Source organism: Drosophila persimilis, unplaced genomic scaffold, assembly GCF_003286085.1.
Source record: "Drosophila persimilis strain 14011-0111.01,24,50 unplaced genomic scaffold, DperRS2 tig00000746-arrow-arrow-pilon, whole genome shotgun sequence".
NCBI lineage: Eukaryota > Metazoa > Arthropoda > Insecta > Diptera > Drosophilidae > Drosophila > Drosophila persimilis.
In genome coordinates this window covers 127,228-145,724 of record NW_020825348.1, presented here as the reverse complement: position 1 = coordinate 145,724, position 18,497 = coordinate 127,228, and the positions used below count along the sequence as shown (strand labels likewise).

General features: G+C 44.2%; 1 long non-coding RNA gene across 1 annotated transcript; it reads left to right on the top strand.

Annotated features, from left to right (window-relative positions):
• The first annotated feature begins 4,947 nt into the window (after positions 1-4,947).
• Positions 4,948-12,589, top strand: LOC113566535. Its single transcript, XR_003409119.1, has 3 exons — positions 4,948-4,975; positions 5,840-5,841; positions 12,464-12,589. It is a non-coding gene; the product is annotated as an uncharacterized LOC113566535 (long non-coding RNA).
• Positions 12,590-18,497: the final 5,908 nt, after the last annotated feature.

Sequence of the window (18,497 nt, the reverse complement as noted above, 5' to 3'; positions counted from 1 at the left end):
TAATGGACAGGTAGAGCGAATTAATAAGGTCGTTACTACTATGTTAACAAAGCTTTGCGCAGAAGATCCGAAAGCCTGGTACAAGCATGTTGGTAGGGTACAATCGTTTATAAACTCCACTCCTCCGAGAAGTACCAAGATATCCCCATTTAAGATTTTGACAGGCATAAAAATGAGGACAAAGTATGACAGTGACTTAGAAAAGCTTGTAGAGGAAGAGTATATTTTAGAGCTGCAGCAGGAGAAAGAAGAAATTCGCAAGATAGCCAGAGATAACATAGTGCAGATACAAAATGAAAATTGCAAGTCGTTCAACAAGTCCCGGAAACCAGAAAAAGAGTACCAAGTTAATGATATGGTAGCTATTAAGCGTACCCAATTTGGAACCGGATTGAAGCTAAAGGGAAGATTCTTGGGTCCTTATATTGTGACGCGTAAACTAAGACATGGACGGTACATTGTTGAGAAAGTGGGTGATGGTGAAGGTCCTTTGAAGACCAATACGGTGGCAGAGTATATGAAGATGTGGTCTCAATCATTCGGGTCGAATGATGAGTCAGGACGGCCGAATGTAGGGTTGGCAGCCCTTTAATGGGTATCGATCTATCGCTAGGGACAGTCAAGGGTAGAGGAAGATATATCGATAGTAAGTAAGAGTTCGACTGCGGGAGCGAGTAGACGTGCAGAGAAGAACGTGTTAAGAAAAAGAAACTTATTGTAACCATTTATTAAAATAAAGACAATACAACGATGTGTGGCTTATATTTGATGGAGTTTCTGGAGCGGATTCTTACTCACTTGTAGGGAGCCCACCAAGGATCCCTACATTTATATAAATTGATAATTATCAAACAAGCCAAAATACATATTATATTATTTAACAATATGGTGATATATCGAACTGGTTCTGTTTCCGCTTGCTTACGCTCTGCCACTTGTTTTGCAAGCTCCTCTTGGTATCGGGGGGATATGAAGTTTTCTTTGAGTCCGACCTTTGCTACCTCCCATGATGTGACTGGCGCTGGCTTTGTGTGCCACCAGTCTAGCGCGCTTTCTTCCAGGATTACCGGCATTGCGAATACGAGGTGGTCTGGTTCTACCCCGTAGGTTTCTGCTAATTCCTCCATCCTGCTCAGGAATTCTAGCAGCCCTCCTTTTCCTGAAAAGATCAGGTCCCACTTGCGTATTTTTTCTATTATCGCTACTGCTTTGGTGATCCTTTCTTTATCTGTTTTGGAAATAGCGATTTCTTCCTGCCTATCCTGGTCTCCCCTTGGATATCTTCCATTGTTGATTTTTGTGGTACTCCTTTTGGTGATTGTTGCCTTGGGCTCTTGGTTCTCGGGCTTTTTCCTCGTGTTTGGGTATTTGCTAGTTGTTCTAGCCCCTCTCGAATATGTATTGGGAGGTCTGTTCTCTCCGAAAATTGTAGTAGTTGTTTCTTTTGGGTCTCTAGTCCGTCCAGTTTCTCCAATCCGAATTCCTCGCAATAGTTCTGTAACTCCAGTTTCGTTGCTTGGATTATCCATTGTTTTGCCATCTTGACCTTTGAGATTATGTTTCTTATGCTACCACAACCTGCTCGGGCGCCACTGTGACGGCGCTTCGGCCGGGGTATGCTCATCGCGCCGGGTTCCACAAAAATTTGTTTGATCTCTGGGTGTGGTAGCTGAAAGAGAGTCTCGTGGTTCAAGAATAAGGCGGGGTTTGAGCGGTAATAAAAGAGATGGAGTTATTTTTATTGTTTTTTTCTTCTGGCTCTTCCTTCGGGGTCGGCTGCCGGGTCGTCCTTCGGGTGGGCCGCACGTGGCGGATGGTTGCGTGCGGGTCCTGGTAGTCTTCTGGTCGGTGTCGGTTGAGGGCGCGGAGGTCTAATGCGCTCCGAGGAGAAGAATGTTGCGGAGGGTAAATGCGCTCCGAGGAGAAATAATGTTGCGGAGGGTAAATACGCTCCGAGGAGAAATAATGTTGCGGAGGGTAAATGCGCTCCGAGGAGTATAAATGTTGCGGAGGGTAAATGCGCTCCGAAGAGAAATAATGTTGCGGAGGGTAAATGCGCTCCGAGGAGAAATAATGTTGCGGAGGGTAAATGCGCTCCGAGGAGAAATAATGTTGCGGAGGGTAAATGCGCTCCGAGGAGAAATAATGTTGCGGAGGGTAAATACGCTCCGAGAAGAAATAATGTTGCGGAGGGTAAATGCGCTCCGAGGAGAAATAATGTTGCGGAGGGTAAATGCGCTCCGAGGAGAATAGGAGGATCGCTGGGGCTGCTGGTGGCGGCTACTGATGCTTACCTCTCCACTGGCCGGAGCCGAACTGATGATGTTCGCTCTGGCGGAGCCCCTTTTATGGTCACACTTGGGGCGGTCAGCTGTGGGTGTGACCGTGGGTGGCTGTGCTACGGGCCCATTGGTGGTGATCAGCTGTGGTTGGTTTTATGTATCTTTTATTGTTTGTTTATTTATTTTTATTTCTTATGTGGCAGGTCTTCATGTATTTGTCGCTTATGTTCTACTTATCCTACTTTTCGGGTCAAGCAGCTTAAATATTTTAAATTATTGCCAGTGGTGCGGCCCAAAGGAAATGCATTTTGGTGTTGTCGTTTCCAATGCCCCCACTGCAAAGATCATTTGCTACCGCATATGCGCATGCAGCGGAATTCTTTCGTCTCCTTATGTCGCAATCTCTCGGACTCGGCTTAACAGCGTCCCCGAGCAGCTCTAACGCTCTCGGGCTATCATACGCTCTCGCTCGCGTCTAAGCTTGCTGCATAGGGCCCGGCAATTTGACCCGTCAGCCCTTGCATGGGCAGTCTTGAGCTAATCGTCGCAGCTATTAGATTAACATCCTCGCATCAATCGTTCGCCCAATCATTGCCATATGTACATACGCGATAAGTTGGTTTACATATGCAAATAAATTGTGAATAATAAACAGCCTCTCGACATTCATTACCTTCAAATTGCAACAGTTATTAAAAACGCTTAATATCTTAACATTTGGTGACCCCGACGTGATTGTGCAATAAATAATCCATCAGTGCAATCACAAACTAATATAGCATTCAAAGATCTAAACTAATTGCCATCTCAACCAGTGTCATCGACCACATAAGTTATCCATACATATATACACCGGCCTCCCCTGCATATTCGGTAGTGCACGTAGCTGTTGGCTTGCGCTTCTCTTTTCGGTCATCCTTCCGCAAGAAACGTTTCTTACACCGGTCGCCTTTGTATATACAGTTCGTACATAGCTGTTCGCTTGCTGGGCTCGGTTCTTGTCGTCTATTGCTCGTGTTACTCTTTGCGATCATCTTCCCGCTAGAGACGTTGGTCTTTCTGCTAACGCTGCCGCTACCATGGAAATTAATGCTGCTAACGAAATTCCAATGACCAGTGAGCAAAACAGGGTATCTTTTTTGAAGCTTAAGTCAACGGAATTATGCGAGAAAATGAAAAGGTTAGCTACCGCTTGGCAGAATGAGTCGTTGGACTGTGACTACTACATGCTCGTGGTAAAGCAAGAACAAGTCGAGAAGTTGATCGGCAAATTTGAGACGTTTCACGGCGAGCTTGAGGAATTGGATCGAAGCGAAATTCACAGTGGTTTGTGTGACATTTTTGAGTCACTTGCAAGCTCGCTGAAGGCGGCGATTATGAGGGAAATGGCTAAGAGTAGCGGCCGCATGCCGTTTCATTCTACCTTGGCTGGAGGAAACACTACGGTTGATTTTGCCGGCTCGCAATTTCGACCTCACCGTAGACAAGTACCATCCCTGCCTCCTATACAATTGCCGACGTTTAGCGGCGGGTATGCGAACTGGACGGACTTTTATTCAATGTTTGCCACCATCATCGACAGCCATCCGGACTTAACAAACATAGAAAAGCTCCAGCATTTACGTTCCTGTCTGCGGGATTCGGCATTGGAGACTGTTCGGTCGCTGGAAATCTCAGATGGCAATTATGCTGTGGCATTAGATTTGTTGGAAAACAGATTCAATAATCGGCGATTGGTTTTTCAGGCACACATCAATGAGATCTTGGCGCTTCAGGCTGTGGAACCTGGGTCAGTGGTCATGCTTCGGGAGCTTTCAGACAAATTCAATTCACATATGCGCGCGCTCCAGGGTTTGGGCACCACTGAGCAGATCGCAGGATGCATCATCGTGCAGGAGCTTCTCCGAAAACTGGATCCAGCGAGCCAAGAGAAGTGGGAGGAACGATTCAACGATCCCGCATTCGCCAACTTAATTCCGTCGTGGGAATCTATGGCCTCGTTCTTGGAGCAGCGATGCAGATCATGGGAGACGATGGACTTTTCTATGGCAAGCTATGCGTTGAGCAATCAGGTGGGCAGAAGTAGAAAGCATAATTCTAGGTCCACATTGGTTACAACGAACCAAACCGTAGCACGCTGCGCGCTGTGCAACGATGGTGTTCACGAGGTCCAACACTGTCAGAAGTTTAAAGCGCTGTCCCCCACAAATCGACATAAAGAAGCCAAGCGGCTCTCGTTATGTATAAATTGTCTCAGAACAGGGCATCGATTACTTCAGTGCACCTCGAGCAACTGTCGTACCTGCGGGGGTAGACACCATACCCTCCTTCATTTTGGTAGCCCTGAAGATACCGCAGTCCAAGGGAAATCAGCGCCGTATACTCCATCTCAGTCTGCGCTGTCTGAGTCTACGCCGTCTGAGCATACCACTGAGCCCTCTACTTCAGCGGCTACCTCGTCTGCCCTTATTGCCCAAGATCTCAGTAATGGTGTTGTTCTACTTGCCACGGCCACGGTCTTAGCCAAAAATCGTTCCGGAGTTTTAGTTCCCTGCCGAACGTTGCTGGATTCCGGCTCCCAGTTGCATCTAATAACTTCTCGTTTCGCGAATCAGCTTCAGCTTCGAAAAATGAAATCATCGACTGCAGTCTCGGGAATAGGCGACTCTAGCTTCGTCACGGATGGATTTTCGGTCAACGTTAGCCTGCACTCTCGCTCATCGGATTACTCAACTCTCATCACTGCCATTGTAGCCTCTAGCATAACCGATCGACAGCCAAGCTTTGGAATTGACACTCAAAACTGGAACATTCCATCTAACATACCACTAGCTGATCCGGAGTTTTATAAGCCGCAGCGCGTCCATCTGCTAATTGGCGCAAGTCTGTTTTTCGAGCTCCTGTGTGTTGGTCAGGTCAAGCTACTGCCAGGATTGCCTTCAATTCAGAAAACGCGCTTGGGATGGGTCGTGTCTGGAAGTTGTTCGCGTTTAAAAGGTTCCTCGTTGATGGTCTCTCGCGCTCGGGCCGTAGCTGCTGAGGATAATAGTCCAGAGGATCGGCTTGAGGTGCTTCTTCGGAGGTTTTGGGAGGTAGAAAATTGCATCGAACCAATAATAAAGTCTACCAAAGAAGAGCTAGATTGTGAAGCACACTTTGTGCAGCATTTCCGTCGACTACATAAAGGCGATTATTGTGTTCGGTTGCCAGCAAAATATAATTTGGATCTCCTTGGAGAATCTTACAATCAAGCGCTTCGTAGATTCCTGACCCTTGAGAGAAAGTTAGATCGTCGCCCTGATGTTAAATCTCAGTATGCAGCATTTATAAAGGAGTACCTTGATTTAGGCCATATGTCTCAGGTTCCTACCCAGTCAATCAGCAACTGCCGATATTTTTTGCCTCACCATTGCGTCATGAAGGAAGATAGTTCTACGACCAAGCTTCGCGTCGTTTTTGATGGATCCGCTTCAACCTCATCTGGATATTCCCTGAACGACGTTTTAATGGCTGGTCCCGTAATCCAACCCAAACTGTTTCATATTCTTGCTCGTAAGATGTATCGTTGTGTAAGAGTCTCGACCGAGGATAGCAACTTGCAGTGTATTCTGTGGAGAAACTCAAGGGAAGAAGACTTGCGTGTGTTTCAATTGGACACCGTTACTTATGGGACGAAGCCTGCCTCCTATCTAACTGTGCGAGCGATGCATCAGTTGGCAATAGACGAGCAGATGGCGTTTCCAGTTGGAGCTGAAATCCTTCGCCGTGACTTCTACGTGGATGACTTGATATCTGGAGCCAGCTCGCAGGAGGAGGCTATCCGGATTCGGGAGCAAAATACTGGAATTTTGTCTAGAGGTCAGTTCAGATTGAGGAAAAGGTGTTCGAACGTCCCTGCTGTGCTGGATGAAGTTCCGGAAGAGGACAAGGAAACATTTTTGAAGTTCGACGATGGCAGCCATGTGACTAAAACTTTAGGACTTGCGTGGGATCCGGTTTCTGATCTACTATTATTTTCGTTCTCGGCCCTTCAATCTTCTTTGAATTCCTGCAGGCGCTCTGTTTTGTCATCCATAGCGCGATTCTACGATCCTCTCGGGCTAGCTGGTCCCGTAATTACTAAATCCAAAATCTTTCTCCAGCGTTTGTGCCAAGAGAAGTTGTCCTGGGATGAAAGCCTTCCAGTCGCACTGAACACCGAGTGGCAGGAAATATGCACCAGTTTTGGTCAGATTCGTCGACTTGAATTTCCTCGGCTTGTGCTCCTTCCAGACTCTACGCTGGAAATTCACGGATTTTGCGATGCCAGCATCGAGGCTTATGGTGCATGCATTTATGTCGTGTCCAAGGGTCAGCATTTCAGCAGTCACTTACTTTGTGCCAAATCTCGTGTGGCTCCTTTGAAGACACTTACAGTACCAAAGTTGGAGCTTTGTGGAGCGGAGTTGCTGGCTAGGCTCATATCTGAGATAGCTGGAATGAATGTATTCAAGGGAAGGTGTTACTGTTGGTGTGATTCTGCCTTTGCGCTCTCTTGGATTCGGGACGAGCCGTCAAGATTTAATATTTTTGTTGCAAATAGAGTGTCAACGATTCAGGAAATGACCGAAAAAATGGAATGGCGCTATGTTTCCACAGCTTTAAACCCAGCCGACATTCTGTCTCGAGGGGCTCATCCGACAGAGCTGAATGAGTCACCTCTTTGGGCTCATGGTCCTCCATTTCTTTGCGGCTCCTCAGATGACTGGCCACCCACTGTGCTACCTGATAAGCCAGCCCTTGAACTTCGTCGGAAGGCTCTTCTGGTCAAATCGACCTACATGGACATTATTGCTGATTCCAAGTATGCGAATTCATTTGCTTCTTTGCAACGCGTTTTCGGATACATTCACAAGTTTTGCAACCGAATTCGGCGCCCCGGACTCACTGTCTCAGACATTGAACATGGAACCCAGGTATTGCTACGACTAGTCCAGCGTACTCAGCTATGGGAGGACATGAAGTCACTGCGGGCAAGGGGAGCAGTCTCCTCATCCAGCTCAATCGCATCGTTATCGCCATTCATGGATCAGTTTGGACTTCTCAGGGTAGATGGTCGACTGAAAAACTCTTCGTTGGATTTTGATGGCCGTCATCCCATCATCTTGCCCAGCAGCCATCCACTGACTCTTGCAATAATCTCCCATTTTCATGAGCGGAATCTGCACGCTGGTCCTCGAGCTTTGCTTGGACTAATTCGATCCCAATATTGGCCTATTGGGGGGAGGAAGACGGTAAACAAGGCAGTAAACAAGTGCGTAAGATGCTTTCGACTGAAGCATAGGGTATTGGAGCATATTATGGCGGATCTTCCAAAGGAGCGGCTCGATGGTTCTCATGCCTTTGAGATCACAGGCGTGGACTTCTGTGGGCCGTTTTTCTACAAACCGGAGGCACGCAACAAGGCTCCAATCAAGTGCTACGTCTGCGTCTTCATTTGTTTCGCTACCAAAGCTGTTCATCTGGAGCTTATAAAGAACTGTGGATAGCGTTTCTACATGGACTAAAGCGCTTCATATGTACCAGGCGGAAGCCGCGGCAAATTTGGTCAGACAACGCAACCAATTTTGTCGGCGCTAAGAATGAGCTGATGGAATTAAAGCGCCTGGTCCTTAGCGATGACCATCAGAAGGCGCTGCTGGAGTGAAGGCTGCAGTGAAGACGGCCAAGTACCACTTCTACCGTGCGATAGGCAACTCGGTTCTTGGATTTGACGAGCTGCGGACGCTGTTGTCTTGAATGGTGGCCCTCCTGCTTCGTTCGCTGAGCCTGACGTCACGCAGCTAAACTTCGATCGCCTGGACGGCTGGCAGCGCGTTTCGTACCTGCAGCAGCTCTTTTGGTCCCGGTGGAAGGAGGAGTACATAACGTCACTGTTTAGCAGTCGCAGATTTGGTTCTTGTCAAGGATGAGAATCTTCCTCCCATGAAGTGGCCACTGGCGAGAGTGGTCGAGCTTTTGCCTGGACGAGATGGCGTTGCCCGAGTTGCTGTGCTGAAGACGTCATCTGGAATCACCAAGCGCGCCGTCAACAAGCTGTGCCTGCTGCCCCTTAAAGATGCTGTTGAAAGTCAGGCTTCCAACGGGGGGAGTATGTCGGGTCAAGCAGCTTAAATATTTTAAATTATTGCCATTGGTGCGGCCCAAAGGAAATGCATTTTGGTGTTGTCGTTTCCAATGCCCCCACTGCAAAGATCATTTGCTACCGCATATTTGGCCAATTTGGCCCGTCAGCCCTTGCATGGGCAGTCTTGAGCTAATCGTCGCAGCTATTAGATTAACATCCTCGCATCAATCGTTCGCCCAATCATTGCCATATGTACATACGCGATAAGTTGGTTTACATATGCAAATAAATTGTGAATTATAAACAGCCTCTCGACTTTCATTAACTTCAAATTGCAACAGTTATTAAAAACGCTTAATAGCTTAACACTACTAATACTTATTTTATAGTCTTCATGGCTTGTCTTGGTGTTTCTAGTGTTATTGTTGTGGTGTTTGTGGCGCCGGCGCTTGGTCTTCCTGGCGCTGGGCGTCACACCTTTACATGTTTTTTTAGCATCCAGTATCGTGTCGGCACCTGTCATCAGGTCGTCCATATAAAAATCATTCTTTATGATTTCCCTAATTGCTTGATTTTTGCAATTATCTGCTATTGCAACAAGCACCCTGGTTGCTAAGTAAGGTGTTGAAGCTGTACCGTACGTAACGGTTGTAAGTTTACAATCTTTAACCTTTTCGTTTGGATTATCCCTCCAAATTATATGCAAATATTGTTGATCGTCTTTATCAACATTAATTTGCCGGTAAATTTGTTCAATGTCAGCAGATATTATAAATGGCCAATTGCTATTTCACCATAATATCGAAGATATCTTTTTGGACTCTTGGTCCAACCTGTTGTATCATTTAAAATTTTATTGTTTGTGGTTTTTGTTGAGGCATCGAAAACCACTCTCAGCTTTGTCGTAAGGCTGGAATCTCTTATGACTCCTTGATGGGGCAAATAATATTTCCCATCTTCTTTGGACTCTACCATATGTCCTATGTTTTTATATTCATGCATGAACTTTACATAATTTTATTTTTAATGTTTTATTATTGATGAGCTTTGTTTCTAAACTGTAAAATCGCGCTATAGCTTGGGGTTTTGAATCTCCTAGATCCTTTTCTTTTTTAAATGATATTTTAACCACATACCTGCCATTCTCATCTCTTCTAGTTGTTTCCAAGAAAGCTCCTCGCACACACCTTCTTCTACGTCATTCTTTTCACTTTCCAATTCCCAGAACCGTTCTTCAATTGTTGTCGCCACAATATATTTATCACCTTTGGATTTGGTGCAACCGGATATATCCATCCGATATTTTTACTACTCCGTCTTTTAAAATATGGGTATACAAATCTATCCCAATTATTACATCTACCCTACTTGGTTTGTTAAAGTTAGGATCAGCCAACACATAATCTTGCCACTTAGATTTGTCAATATTGAAAGACTTTCATCAGTTTCGGAAGAATAATTGCTTCAATATCTAGAGGACCTTTATTATAATCACGAGTTTTTACCGATAAAGTAACTTTGTACTTTGAAGTGCAAGAGTGTATAGATGACACTCCACTTATCTCGGTGTTCGCTCTTTTTCGTACTAAGTTTAATATTTGCGCAGCTTCTTCTGAAATTATGGTACATTGCGACCCACAATCAATGAGAGCTCTAAGGTTTTGATAGCCACCATTCCTTGACCTTACTTTTATAAGTGCTGTGGCTAAGAATGCTTGTTCTTTTGTCAAGCAAGTTTTAACATTTTCCCTCTTTTCGTAGGGAATATTTAGCATCGTGTGATGAGTTTTTTTACAAATCCCACATACAATTTCATTTTGTGCAAAGGCTCTGTTTTTTAATAAACTGGCCTCTATCTATAGGACTCATTCCCTAAAGCTTATAGACGTGAATTATGGTATGTCCTGCCATTTTACATAGCGGACAATTTTCTTTTATTTTACCATATTGCACTCCTTTTTTTAACGGTTTCCACTCTTTACAATTCCACTTCCACTTTCATACAATTGTAAGGTATCTTTGTTGAACTTTTTTAACACTATGTGCGCGAAAATCACATCAACTTCTTCTCATAATTGTGACTCTAATTTGATTAAATGTATTGACTCATTTATAGAATCAGAAAACAATTGAATATGTTTCGCTGAATCGTGATCTAGCATTGGTAAGTCTAGTAAACGATTCAGCTGATCCGAAAATATTTTTCGTTTATTTTCATACCGCTTGGTCAGCAATTGCCAAGCGGCATTATAATTCTAAAATTATATTATAAATAAATTATAAAATAATTAAATTTATAATTATACTCCGTGCCTCACCCTTTATCGCGATTTTCAAATAATTGAATTTTAGAGATGTACTTAGACTATCTCTGTTATGAATTAATTCACAAATTATTTTTGAAAAGCCGTCCCATTTTTTTTCTTTGCCCGAGAATATCGGTACTTCCACTTTCGGAAGATCAGGCAAATCGATATCTTCTTTTTTATCGTTGCCCCTTTAGTATCCATGCTGTTTCCCTCAGCTACGGTTAGCATCCTAACTTCTAGGTTGCTCAACATGCTTGGAATATCAAATTCCAAATTGCCGATCTGGTCGTCGAAGCTGTCGTTTGTTTCATAACTATAATAAAAATCCCCAATTTTGAGCTCAGTTTTTTACTGAGGATTTCAATTTTTCCCTTTCTCATTCTACACTCTCGTAATTTAGCCGAATCAAACCTCTTCATAGAGGTAACTTTGTTCCAGGCAATACTTTCCACTGCGTCTTCCTCTCTGTCCTTCGAACTAGTCTGACCATGAATCTTTACAATAAATTTGTCCGTATTGTTTCCTTTGATACTTTCTCTTACAAAGTAAAATCTTCTTTAATGAATAATTTAAGTTAACTTTCTAAGCCTCTAATTGCTTAATTATTTGTTCCGATAATGTCTGCTTCTGCTGTTGTTGTTACCTCTGCCGCTGAAGTTTCTGTCGCTGCTGCTGGTATTGTCGCTGGCACAGTGTGCATATTAACAATAGATATACATATGTAGTTATCTATTAAAAATACTGCCTGTCCAGCTCGTGTTTTTCCAAATTATTTATTGAAACTTCCGTTTCATTAATTTTTATTTTTATTCTATTTTATTCTCCGATCACAATAGATATACCCAGTTATCTATTAAAAATACAGCCTCTTTAGCTCGTATTTTTCCAAATTATTAATTGAAACTTACGTTTCCTTGGCAAGCTATGCGTTGAGCAATCAGGTGGGCAGAAGTAGAAAGCATAATTCTAGGTCCACATTGGTTACAACGAACCAAACCGTAGCACGCTGCGCGCTGTGCAACGATGGTGTTCACGAGGTCCAACACTGTCAGAAGTTTAAAGCGCTGTCCCCCACAAATCGACATAAAGAAGCCAAGCGGCTCTCGTTATGTATAAATTGTCTCAGAACAGGGCATCGATTACTTCAGTGCACCTCGAGCAACTGTCGTACCTGCGGGGGTAGACACCATACCCTCCTTCATTTTGGTAGCCCTGAAGATACCGCAGTCCAAGGGAAATCAGCGCCGTATACTCCATCTCAGTCTGCGCTGTCTGAGTCTACGCCGTCTGAGCATACCACTGAGCCCTCTACTTCAGCGGCTACCTCGTCTGCCCTTATTGCCCAAGATCTCAGTAATGGTGTTGTTCTACTTGCCACGGCCACGGTCTTAGCCAAAAATCGTTCCGGAGTTTTAGTTCCCTGCCGAGCGTTGCTGGATTCCGGCTCCCAGTTGCATCTAATAACTTCTCGTTTCGCGAATCAGCTTCAGCTTCGAAAAATGAAATCATCGACTGCAGTCTCGGGAATAGGCGACTCTAGCTTCGTCACGGATGGATTTTCGGTCAACGTTAGCCTGCACTCTCGCTCATCGGATTACTCAACTCTCATCACTGCCATTGTAGCCTCTAGCATAACCGATCGACAGCCAAGCTTTGGAATTGACACTCAAAACTGGAACATTCCATCTAACATACCACTAGCTGATCAGGAGTTTTATAAGCCGCAGCGCGTCCATCTGCTAATTGGCGCAAGTCTGTTTTTCGAGCTCCTGTGTGTTGGTCAGGTCAAGCTACTGCCAGGATTGCCTTCAATTCAGAAAACGCGCTTGGGATGGGTCGTGTCTGGAAGTTGTTCGCGTTTAAAAGGTTCCTCGTTGATGGTCTCTCGCGCTCGGGCCGTAGCTGCTGAGGATAATAGTCCAGAGGATCGGCTTGAGGTGCTTCTTCGGAGGTTTTGGGAGGTAGAAAATTGCATCGAACCAATAATAAAGTCTACCAAAGAAGAGCTAGATTGTGAAGCACACTTTGTGCAGCATTTCCGTCGACTACATAAAGGCGATTATTGTGTTCGGTTGCCAGCAAAATATAATTTGGATCTCCTTGGAGAATCTTACAATCAAGCGCTTCGTAGATTCCTGACCCTTGAGAGAAAGTTAGATCGTCGCCCTGATGTTAAATCTCAGTATGCAGCATTTATAAAGGAGTACCTTGATTTAGGCCATATGTCTCAGGTTCCTACCCAGTCAATCAGCAACTGCCGATATTTTTTGCCTCACCATTGCGTCATGAAGGAAGATAGTTCTACGACCAAGCTTCGCGTCGTTTTTGATGGACGACGTTTTAATGGCTGGTCCCGTAATCCAACCCAAACTGTTTCATATTCTTGCTCGTAAGATGTATCGTTGTGTAAGAGTCTCGACCGAGGATAGCAACTTGCAGTGTATTCTGTGGAGAAACTCAAGGGAAGAAGACTTGCGTGTGTTTCAATTGGACACCGTTACTTATGGGACGAAGCCTGCCTCCTATCTAACTGTGCGAGCGATGCATCAGTTGGCAATAGACGAGCAGATGGCGTTTCCAGTTGGAGCTGAAATCCTTCGCCGTGACTTCTACGTGGATGACTTGATATCTGGAGCCAGCTCGCAGGAGGAGGCTATCCGGATTCGGGAGCAAAATACTGGAATTTTGTCTAGAGGTCAGTTCAGATTGAGGAAATGGTGTTCGAACGTCCCTGCTGTGCTGGATGAAGTTCCGGAAGAGGACAAGGAAACATTTTTGAAGTTCGACGATGGCAGCCATGTGACTAAAACTTTAGGACTTGCGTGGGATCCGGTTTCTGATCTACTATTATTTTCGTTCTCGGCCCTTCAATCTTCTTTGAATTCCTGCAGGCGCTCTGTTTTGTCATCCATAGCGCGATTCTACGATCCTCTCGGGCTAGCTGGTCCCGTAATTACTAAATCCAAAATCTTTCTCCAGCGTTTGTGCCAAGAGAAGTTGTCCTGGGATGAAAGCCTTCCAGTCGCACTGAACACCGAGTGGCAGGAAATATGCACCAGTTTTGGTCAGATTCGTCGACTTGAATTTCCTCGGCTTGTGCTCCTTCCAGACTCTACGCTGGAAATTCACGGATTTTGCGATGCCAGCATCGAGGCTTATGGTGCATGCATTTATGTCGTGTCCAAGGGTCAGCATTTCAGCAGTCACTTACTTTGTGCCAAATCTCGTGTGGCTCCTTTGAAGACACTTACAGTACCAAAGTTGGAGCTTTGTGGAGCGGAGTTGCTGGCTAGGCTCATATCTGAGATAGCTGGAATGAATGTATTCAAGGGAAGGTGTTACTGTTGGTGTGATTCTGCCTTTGCGCTCTCTTGGATTCGGGACGAGCCGTCAAGATTTAATATTTTTGTTGCAAATAGAGTGTCAACGATTCAGGAAATGACCGAAAAAATGGAATGGCGCTATGTTTCCACAGCTTTAAACCCAGCCGACATTCTGTCTCGAGGGGCTCATCCGACAGAGCTGAATGAGTCACCTCTTTGGGCTCATGGTCCTCCATTTCTTTGCGGCTCCTCAGATGACTGGCCACCCACTGTGCTACCTGATAAGCCAGCCCTTGAACTTCGTCGGAAGGCTCTTCTGGTCAAATCGACCTACATGGACATTATTGCTGATTCCAAGTATGCGAATTCATTTGCTTCTTTGCAACGCGTTTTCGGATACATTCACAAGTTTTGCAACCGAATTCGGCGCCCCGGACTCACTGTCTCAGACATTGAACATGGAACCCAGGTATTGCTACGACTAGTCCAGCGTACTCAGCTATGGGAGGACATGAAGTCACTGCGGGCAAGGGGAGCAGTCTCCTCATCCAGCTCAATCGCATCGTTATCGCCATTCATGGATCAGTTTGGACTTCTCAGGGTAGATGGTCGACTGAAAAACTCTTCGTTGGATTTTGATGGCCGTCATCCCATCATCTTGCCCAGCAGCCATCCACTGACTCTTGCAATAATCTCCCATTTTCATGAGCGGAATCTGCACGCTGGTCCTCGAGCTTTGGGGGCCTATTGGGGGGAGGAAGACGGTAAACAAGGCAGTAAACAAGTGCGTAAGATGCTTTCGACTGAAGCATAGGGTATTGGAGCATATTATGGCGGATCTTCCAAAGGAGCGGCTCGATGGTTCTCATGCCTTTGAGATCACAGGCGTGGACTTCTGTGGGCCGTTTTTCTACAAACCGGAGGCACGCAACAAGGCTCCAATCAAGTGCTACGTCTGCGTCTTCATTTGTTTCGCTACCAAAGCTGTTCATCTGGAGCTTATAAAGAACTGTGGATAGCGTTTCTACATGGACTAAAGCGCTTCATATGTACCAGGCGGAAGCCGCGGCAAATTTGGTCAGACAACGCAACCAATTTTGTCGGCGCTAAGAATGAGCTGATGGAATTAAAGCGCCTGGTCCTTAGCGATGACCATCAGAAGGCGCTGCTGGAGTGAAGGCTGCAGTGAAGACGGCCAAGTACCACTTCTACCGTGCGATAGGCAACTCGGTTCTTGGATTTGACGAGCTGCGGACGCTGTTGTCTTGAATGGTGGCCCTCCTGCTTCGTTCGCTGAGCCTGACGTCACGCAGCTAAACTTCGATCGCCTGGACGGCTGGCAGCGCGTTTCGTACCTGCAGCAGCTCTTTTGGTCCCGGTGGAAGGAGGAGTACATAACGTCACTGTTTAGCAGTCGCAGATTTGGTTCTTGTCAAGGATGAGAATCTTCCTCCCATGAAGTGGCCACTGGCGAGAGTGGTCGAGCTTTTGCCTGGACGAGATGGCGTTGCCCGAGTTGCTGTGCTGAAGACGTCATCTGGAATCACCAAGCGCGCCGTCAGGCTTCCAACGGGGGGAGTATGTCGGGTCAAGCAGCTTAAATATTTTAAATTATTGCCATTGGTGCGGTCCAAAGGAAATGCATTTTGGTGTTGTCGTTTCCAATGCCCCCACTGCAAAGATCATTTGCTACCGCATATGCGCATGCAGCGGAATTCTTTCGTCTCCTTATGTCGCAATCTCTCGGACTCGGCCTAACAGCGTCCCCGAGCAGCTCTAACGCTCTCGGGCTATCATACGCTCTCGCTCGCGTCTAAGCTTGCTGCATAGGGCCCGGCAATTTGGCCCGTCAGCCCTTGCATGGGCAGTCTTGAGCTAATCGTCGCAGCTATTAGATTAACATCCTCGCATCAATCGTTCGCCCAATCATTGCCATATGTACATACGCGATAAGTTGGTTTACATATGCAAATAAATTGTGAATTATAAACAGCCTCTCGACTTTCATTAACTTCAAATTGCAACAGTTATTAAAAACGCTTAATAGCTTAACACTACTAATACTTATTTTATAGTCTTCATGGCTTGTCTTGGTGTTTCTAGTGTTATTGTTGTGGTGTTTGTGGCGCCGGCGCTTGGTCTTCCTGGCGCTGGGCGTCACACCTTTACATGTTTTTTTAGCATCCAGTATCGTGTCGGCACCTGTCATCAGGTCGTCCATATAAAAATCATTCTTTATGATTTCCCTAATTGCTTGATTTTTGCAATTATCTGCTATTGCAACAAGCACCCTGGTTGCTAAGTAAGGTGTTGAAGCTGTACCGTACGTAACGGTTGTAAGTTTACAATCTTTAACCTTTTCGTTTGGATTATCCCTCCAAATTATATGCAAATATTGTTGATCGTCTTTATCAACATTAATTTGCCGGTAAATTTGTTCAATGTCAGCAGATATTATAAATGGCCAATTGCTATTTCACCATAATATCGAAGATATCTTTTTGGACTCTTGGTCCAACCTGTTGTGTCATTTAAAATTTTATTGTTTGTGGTTTTTGTTGAGGCATCGAAAACCACTCTCAGCTTTGTCGTAAGGCTGGAATCTCTTATGACTCCTTGATGGGGCAAATAATATTTCCCATCTTCTTTGGACTCTACCATATGTCCTATGTTTTTATATTCATGCATGAACTTTACATAATTTTATTTTTAATGTTTTATTATTGATGAGCTTTGTTTCTAAACTGTAAAATCGCGCTATAGCTTGGGGTTTTGAATCTCCTAGATCCTTTTCTTTTTTAAATGATATTTTAACCACATACCTGCCATTCTCATCTCTTCTAGTTGTTTCCAAGAAAGCTCCTCGCACACACCTTCTTCTACGTCATTCTTTTCACTTTCCAATTCCCAGAACCGTTCTTCAATTGTTGTCGCCACAATATATTTATCACCTTTGGATTTGGTGCAACCGGATATATCCATCCGATATTTTTACTACTCCGTCTTTTAAAATATGGGTATACAAATCTATCCCAATTATTACATCTACCCTACTTGGTTTGTTAAAGTTAGGATCAGCCAACACATAATCTTGCCACTTAGATTTGTCAATATTGAAAGACTTTCATCAGTTTCGGAAGAATAATTGCTTCAATATCTAGAGGACCTTTATTATAATCACGAGTTTTTACCGATAAAGTAACTTTGTACTTTGAAGTGCAAGAGTGTATAGATGACACTCCACTTACCTCGGTGTTCGCTCTTTTTCGTACTAAGTTTAATATTTGCGCAGCTTCTTCTGAAATTATGGTACATTGCGACCCACAATCAATGAGAGCTCTAAGGTTTTGATAGCCACCATTCCTTGACCTTACTTTTATAAGTGCTGTGGCTAAGAATGCTTGTTCTTTTGTCAAGCAAGTTTTAACATTTTCCCTCTTTTCGTAGGGAATATTTAGCATCGTGTGATGAGTTTTTTTACAAATCCCACATACAATTTCATTTTGTGCAAAGGCTCTGTTTTTTAATAAACTGGCCTCTATCTATCGGACTCATTCCCTAAAGCTTATAGACGTGAATTATGGTATGTCCTGCCATTTTACATTTTCTTTTATTTTACCATATTGCACTCCTTTTTTTAACGGTTTCCACTCTTTACAATTCCACTTCCACTTTCATACAATTGTAAGGTATCTTTGTTGAACTTTTTCAACACTATGTGCGCGAAAATCACATCAACTTCTTCTCATAATTGTGACTCTTATTTGATTAAATGTATTGACTCATTTATAGAATCAGAAAACAATTGAATATGTTTCGCTGAATCGTGATCTAGCATTGGTAAGTCTAGTAAACGATTCAGCTGATCCGAAAATATTTTTCGTTTATTTTCATACCGCTTGGTCAGCAATTGCCAAGCGGCATTATAATTCTAAAATTATATTATAAATAAATTATAATTATAATTATACTCCGTGCCTCACCCTTTATCACGATTTTCAAATAATTGAATTTTAGAGATGTACTTAGACTATCTCTGTTATGATTTAATTCACAAATCATTTGTGAAAAGCCGTCCCATTTTTTTTCTTCGCCCGAGAATATCGGTACTTCCACTTTCGGAAGATCAGGCAAATCGATATCTTCTTTTTTATCGTTGCCCCTTTAGTATACATGCTGTTTCCCTCAGCTACGGTTAGCATCCTAACTTCTAGGTTGCTCAACATGCTTGGAATATCAAATTCCAAATTGCCGATCTGGTCGTCGAAGCTGTCGTTTGTTTCATAACTATAATAAAAATCCCCAATTTTGAGCTCAGTTTTTTACTGAGGATTTCAATTTTTCCCTTTCTCATTCTACACTCTCGTAATTTAGCCGAATCAAACCTCTTCATAGAGGTAACTTTGTTCCAGGCAATACTTTCCACTGCGTCTTCCTCTCTGTCCTTCGAACTAGTCTGACCATGAATCTTTACAAT